Source organism: Emydura macquarii, unplaced genomic scaffold (genome assembly GCF_026122565.2).
Source record: "Emydura macquarii macquarii isolate MOO-44397 ecotype Brisbane River unplaced genomic scaffold, CSIRO-AGI_Emac_v2 contig_1876, whole genome shotgun sequence".
In the NCBI taxonomy this organism is placed as follows: Eukaryota; Metazoa; Chordata; order Testudines; family Chelidae; genus Emydura; species Emydura macquarii.
Window position 1 is genome coordinate 10,703,115 of NW_027132013.1, and position 7,476 is coordinate 10,710,590.

A 7,476-nucleotide genomic window follows, 5' to 3' on the forward strand; every position below is an offset into this window, starting at 1 on the left:
CCAAGGTGGGTGGAAATTGGTACCGCATACCCTGTGTACCAGCATGATCCAAAGTCCATTGAAGTCAGTGGAAAAACTCCCATGGCTGTCAACAGGCTTCAGGTCAGGCCCCAAGTGAAGCCTGCTGTGGGTAGGGGAAACGCACTGACCCTAAGAGTCTGAGCTGGAAGAAAGGTCTGGTATTTCTCCAGCAGCAGCCAAGCTGAGTTTTACAAGGAATGAGGAGATCAGAGACCGGAACAACACAGACCTATACAGTAGGCTGCCATCTACAGATCAGAAGATGTAGCAGAGTTCAGGGAGCCTCCTTTCTAAAGGCGACACTGATACTTAAAACTGATCTTTACACATTCATTTTCAGGGAGCATCACAGGTTAGCTGGTCTCTGTGGATGGGCTGAGCCCAGTGCCCCTTCACTGGAGCAGGTGAACCTAATCCCACTAATTAAAGAAGGTTGGGCTACACCTGGGTCTATAAAGGGCTGCTAGTAGGCAGCTGTGTGGGAGGACTGTGGCAGGTAGAGTTCTGAGAGGAAGTGCCCAGCCCAGCCCAGCCTGAGAGCAAAGATCACACAGGAGGGGAGCTTACTCCTGTGGTGAATCCCTGGAGCAAGGGAGGCTCAAGGAAGCAACCCTGGGGCTGCTGCTCCAAGGGGGGGGAGCAGAGCTGGCTGAGACTAGGAAGCTGCCACAAGCTGGAGTGTCAGCGACCCCTGAAAGGGGTGGCTGTGAAACCTGGAAGCCAGGTACTGACTTAAGACTGTATTCTGGTTGTTTTCTTAACCTTTGTCATAAATCAATATTAAATTAAATTAAATCCTCCTTAATGAGGACTGGGTGTGGCAGTGCCTGTTTGAAGCTGGGGTGCAGTGGTGGTCATCATGGTGGCAGGGAGGAATTTAGTTTAATTTACAAAACATGCCCCCCCCCCCCACCTCTGTATGTGTCCAGATATGAGAGTGACTGGATGACACAAGCACCAAGTGCTAGTAAAAGATTTAAGTTTGAGTTGCAGATCAAAAGAGTGAACCTAAAACCTCTTCTCTAGCTCCATCTGCTGTGTTGGCCACATGCCTCAGCACCTCTGCTATTAGATCACCCACTTTTCTGAGCCATTACCTGCTCTGATACTGGGGTAAAATGAGGAGCTTCTGAGTCTGGGCCAAACTGGTAAGACACGTCCCAGGCACTAGTATTAGAAATAATGGGCTGAAACTGAGCAAAGGGAAATTTTCTAATGATGAGGTCTAATAGACTCCAGAACAGTCCCTCTGGAAAAAGGTAGGAGTCCCATTACTTGAGTCATTTGAAAACTAGACTGGACAAAACTTTGGAGAACAGACTATTGGGATCGATCCTGCACTGGTCTGCAGTGTAATAAACTAGCTGGGTCTAATGATCCATTTCCATCTCTAATTTCTATTAATTATTTTGTCACATGCCAAAACCAGAATTTAAGGGTACTTTGAAAGGTTTGAGCAAAATCTTCTCTCACTTACATTGACATAAACCTAGATTAATTCTATGCATGTCAATGAAGTGACTACCCAAGATCTATAGTGCTGAGAGCAGAATTTGGCCGGTTCATCAATTTGGGCTTCCTGTTCGTGTTTTGATAGGGACAGTGGTGCTCACACTTCTAATTGCCTGATGTACACAGCAGCCGTGTAACCGTCCTGGAAAAACAGAGATTACTCACGCCCTGTCGGTTGGTCACTGTGTCTTGATGGGGCTTTAGAGTTTTAAACTAGCTGCTGGTCACTGAAACACTAGTGCTTTGAAGTCACTACACTTGTCCAGACAAACCAGGAAAAAAGAAAGGGAGCAAGAGATTTGTGTATGCTGAGTCCAAGTCAACAGTGGTTTATTAAGTCCCATTAACCATATGGTCATGATTATAATAAAATCGTGAGTTATGGCCAATGACGTGTAAACCCCTGCCCATTAACCTCTTCCCCAAACACCTGATATATATATCTGATGGGTGCAGATTCAGTGTGAACACAGACCTGTATCACAGCTTTTTTAACCCTTTCTGGTCCTGAAGGAAAAGGGGGGGTGGGCAAAAGGATGAACACAGCTTGGCCATATCTAATAATTCTATCACTCAGGGATGCCTATCAAATGGTGTAGTCTCTCTTGCCATCCTTCTTCCTTTATTTCAAGCTCCCACTTCTGACTGTTGAGCTCAGGGGATGGCACATACTCTGCTGAGCTGTTGGTAACTAAGCTACTTCTCCTTATTCCAGCTTGTGGGCAAGATGCTTCTCTCTTCATTTATTCTGATGCACAATAGGAAGTATCCCCTGTGGCTTCAGAGGCATTACTCTAGATCTGGTGTAACTTGGAGCAGAATTTGGCCCTACATGTTCATGAACTGTCATTGTGTTGGATTAGTTCTGAAGGGAAATACCAACAGGCTGGCCCTTATCCAGGAGATCCCAATAATACTACCTTGCATTTTCATAGCACCATCCATTCAAGGATCTCAAGATGTCATTAGCATTAATGAATTAATGCCCCTGAGAAATATAATTCTTTTGATCCCCATCTTAAAGGGGAGGTAAATGAGGCACAGAGTGGTGAAGAGACATACCTACGGAGAATTATGAAGTCTGTTGCATAGCTAAAATGAGACCTAGTGAAACTGATTAGGAATAAGAAGTAAAACTAACAGGGCTAGTTTCATAGTCCGATAGGAGAAGGAAATAAATGGCAAAAAAGGGCATGCAATTTTTAATATTCTTTCCATTTTAATCACCTCAGGCATTAGAAATATCTCAGGGAAGGAAATCTAAATCTATACCTGTGATTTCTGTTTTGACAAAGTCCCTTTAAAGTAGCAGAGCATAATAGGGCATGAATTGTGAGGTATTCATGTAAATACCTTGGGACAGTTCCTTAGCTCTGGTAAATCACTGTAGCTCCATTGAAGTCAATGGATCTGTGGCAATTGTCATAAGCTGAGGTACTGACCTACAGTCTCAGGTAAATTAAATGAGCAGGAGACTAAAGCCACCCAACTTGGATGATGACAATTCTAAGTCCTACCCACAAGTGCGGTGTAGTTCAGAGTGCGGCGAACTGTACTGTACTCTGCTCTGCTCTGATGAACCTTGTGGCTTAATTAATCATTCCAATTATTTTCTTATATTTTTAAATGAACATTTTATAATGGCAATAAGACAAGAGAGGGAGAATAGCTTTGCTTTATAGATTCTGGCCTGTTGCCTAATGATACAAGTATTCTTACAATCACTGCAACACTATTCATGCCGTATCATGTCTTATCACACAGTTAATGCTATGGTGTGGTTCTCTGGGCTTCAGTCTTCTTTTCATTGACTTGAGTGGCGCTAACCTGATAAAAGGCCAGAACCTCGGCTCGTGTAGGTCTTCAGGGATCTCTTCTTCCATCAGCCTGTAAGTAATATTATTACACCTGATATTTCCACTTGCTGGCTGCAATGAGGAACCAAATCTCATTCTTCAAGGCATGTTATAAATTGATCACCCATGGGATGAGTAAGAAATTTCCTTTCTTTCCTATTACTGCACAATTGGCCTGATGCATTGTAAAATTTTCACTTTTCTCTGAGCATAAGGTATCTTTTTCTGGAAGTAGGTACTAAGCTACATGGATCAATGGCCTGATCCAATAAAGCAGGAGGTGGGAAATCAGTCCAGATGGAATAACGGCCTGCACGGTTTGGCTGAATGCAGGCTATTGAAGAAAACTTGAAAACTAGAAACTCTTTCTACCAGGACTCAAACATCTATGTGGGCAACATTCAATGTGGAGTGCACTGGGAACAGTGCTATACTCTGACCACACAACTCACACACACACTCCCCCCTTCTAACACACAGACCCTCCTCCCACCAAAAATATACAGCTACCAAAACAACCATGACCATTCAGTTCCCAAAACAAAAACCTGCTCCCATACACATGTACTCATCCATTTTCTCATCCAGCACTTCCCTATCATCAAACACAATCACACACCTAACCTCAGCACGAACTCACACAACCATTCAGCTTCCAACACAAGCACATACATTTCCCCTCTGACAAACACCCCCACCCATTCTCTCCTCCTACGCCCCCTTAAATGACCTGGTTTGCCTGCGAGGCTTCCATTCCCTTATGCATTTCCATTTTTGTGCAGTAATGAGAGAAACATCCTCTGACAGGAGCCCGTCTAGGCCTCTCCTGCATCCTGGGGACCTGGAGAGCAACAGACAGCACGGGCTGGGGTATAAATAAAAATGTAGCTGAGACAGTCCTGGAAAGTGCTGGATGTGCAAAAAAATGACCTAAATGGTAAAAGTCAAAGATAAATAAGAACAGTCCGTGTAAACTGTGCTCATCTTAACAATAAACAGAGTGGCTGCGGAGCAGGGACTTGAAAGGATTCCCCTCAGCAAAGATGAATGGTTTGCTGAAGCCGCTCCGGGTTCTGTTCTAGGGGGTTCAGCATGAGTAATTGGGTGTTAGAAGTGCTTGCTCACAACAAGGGCCTGTGCACGCCAGCTCGGGGGAGAGGGGATTGCTCAGGTTATTTATTGTTTCGTCTGCTCATTAGCTTGGCATCACTGTAAACCTCCAGCCAAGCATGTGATGGCTTTGAACTGACGCCCTGGGTGTTGCGGACATTGTGACATGGAGTTTTGATGTGTGCCCCGCAGTTCCCATAGGATTTCCGCTCTCCACTCGTTGTAGCCGAGCTGTCCGGCGGGGGATAAATCACCTTCTCCACCCCAGAACAGCTCTAGGGTTTATGGGTATTATCTATCATTGTATAGTCCTCATCTGGACATGTGCAAGCTTACTGTCTCTCAACAGTCAGGGCAGGATTTCATTGAGCTGGGAAAGCTAAAGGCGAGGAGCTGTGGCCTCATGGGCTTCCCGGCATTGCTGTATATCACAGGCAGTGTGTGAAACTGGAGACAGGGACTGCACAGCTATCGCATGGGCTGCTCAGGACAGGAGATTTCCAGAGGAATGCTGCCTTCGCAAAGCTAGGTTTGTGGCTTGCCCTTCTTCTGTTCTGCAAAGGGGGGAGGGCAAAATGAATTATCCCCTGTGGCGTCTGGGCATGGCCTGTCACACTTATGCTCCTTTTCTCTCCTGAGCTGGGGACTGTTCCTTGCTAGCACCTTCTGGCCTTGCCTACACTGGGAAAATACATCATGTTAGAAAACAAGTCAGCTAACACGATGTTAACCTTGATTTTATCCTTGCTGTGGACAAGGATGGCCATATTTTAAAATGTTTTAGCTGGTCATGGTTAAGTCTTGGGGGAGGGTGTTTAACCATGAGCAGTTAACATGTTTTAAACACGACGTTTCTGTCTACACTAGATGCTAAGTTGAGTTTAACATCATGTTAGTTAAAATGTGTGCGTTAGCCCATTTTCTAACATGCTGTATTTTTCTTGGCAGAGAGGAGGCAGGGCCATGGCAGAGCTGTCAGGCAATGGAGGGGATGGAGTGCCCAGCACACCCTCCAATGGGGGCGCACTCCAAGTACCTGCCATTGTTGAGTAAGCATGTAGGACATGGCTGTTGAGACGAAAAGTCATCCTCCACTTTGGAAAGCAGAGTTCTGGACTAGCGGGGGTAGAAGAGACTAGCTGGCAGAAACTCACAGCAGGCTCTCATTGCTGGTATGGAATGTTTCCACACAAATACTTTAGTTGTTAAATACAAGCTGTCCCTGCCTTAAGAAGAACAATACACACAGCCTGTATGCTGGGATCTCTTGCAGGCATTGCATTTCTACCAGGGCAGTGTAGCGCCACGCTGCTCCCTAACACAGGGCAATAACTGCCTACCACAATGTGGCTCTGTCTTTGCCCAAGTGTTGTATCCATTGAAAAGCGAGACCTGTGGCAGAATTATGACCAGAGTTACACCAGTTTCAATCCAAAGTGACCCCACTGAAGTCAGTGGGAGTACTCCAGATTGATACCAATGTAAATGAGATCAGGATCTGGCCTCAGGTCAGTTTTTTTCATTAAACAAAAGTAACTGTTTTAATCAAAAGAGGAAGAAGGAGAGTCAAAGGGATTGCGTGCTGACCTGGGACTTGGGAGCCCAGCCTTCAAATCTCTGCTGTGCCACAGACTTCCTCTGTGATCTGGACAACTTACTTGGCCTCTCAGTTCTCCTCTGTAAAATGGAGATAATAGCTCTTCCATACATCACAGGTGAAGATAACTCAGGGCCGTATTATCCTTTAGGCACAATAGGCACAGTGCGTAGGCCCTGAAAGTTTCGTAGGCCCTACAAAAAAAATGTATATATAATTTTTTATTTTTATTTTAAAAATTATTTATTAATAGCTTAATATCAAATGTTATTTCGATCAGGGGGCCTACAAAGGCAAGTGTGCCTAGGGCCAATGAAGGTCTTAAAACAGCCCTGGGATAACTATATTAAAGCGTGTGAGGTGCTCAGATATTTTGGTAATGGAGGCAGTACAAATATGTCAGTTAGACTAAAATGGGCAAAACCCAATTGCTTGGCTCTCAGGCTCATTCCACCTGCTCCCTTAAAAAGCTGAGGTTCCATTCTACTGCTCATAAATCTAGTCCAGATTAGGGAAATTTGCACCTGTACAAATATCTCATGTAAACACACTGCATTGGTGTAACACCCACTTGCATTGATGCAGTATGTGTACCTTAGCTAAGCTATAACAGCTTAGTTACGCTGGTTCAAATTTCCTTAATTTAGACATGCCCTTATTCAGAAATGACAGGTACTTCACAGCAGAAACACGGTATGGATGAAACACTCCCTCATAACACCTCAGGGTCTCCTTCAAGACATCCTGATGTTGCATCTGCACATGGTGATGCACCAGGGTGCTGTAATAGCAGAATATTCGCTTTCTGCATCCACATGCTATTGCACTGTATTGCAACACAAGGGCATGGTGCCAGAATGCCAATCACATCATGTGAAAATGTTACTGTATCGCAACCTGATAACATTTGTAACAGCATCTCAAAATGATTTTGAGACCTATGAGCTGCTTATCAGATGCAGAACCACCCTAGGAAACTCTGGGCAATCCCAGGCTTCTGATTCACCTTGCCTGTAGGTAGCAGTGTAGCAATGTGTATACTGCAATATCTCTCTCGAATATGCTACGTGATCTCAATCTGCTTGGCTTTTCTCTTTCATTGGAGCTTTATCAAGTTATGTACAATGACTTGACATAGCGTATCACTTGGTGTCCCAGCAGCAGGGGCTGCAGCCTACTAGTAATGAGGGACACATTATAAAAATGGAGATAAATATTGTTTACAGTGTTGTAGCCGTGTTGATTCCAGGATATTAGAGCGACAAGGTGGGTGAGGTAATTTCTTTTATTGGACCCACTTCTGTTGGTGAGAGAGACAAGCTTTGGAGCTACACAGAGCTCTTCTTCAGGACCTGATCTGAGACCTTCAGGTACTAAAGA

General features: G+C 44.7%; 1 long non-coding RNA gene across 1 annotated transcript; it reads left to right on the plus strand.

Moving 5' to 3' along the window:
- The first annotated feature begins 568 nt into the window (after positions 1-568).
- LOC137159638 (uncharacterized) lies at positions 569-6,053 on the plus strand. Its single transcript, XR_010921677.1, has 4 exons — positions 569-745; positions 3,298-3,422; positions 4,849-5,028; positions 5,448-6,053. It is a non-coding gene; the product is annotated as an uncharacterized lncRNA (long non-coding RNA).
- Positions 6,054-7,476: the final 1,423 nt, after the last annotated feature.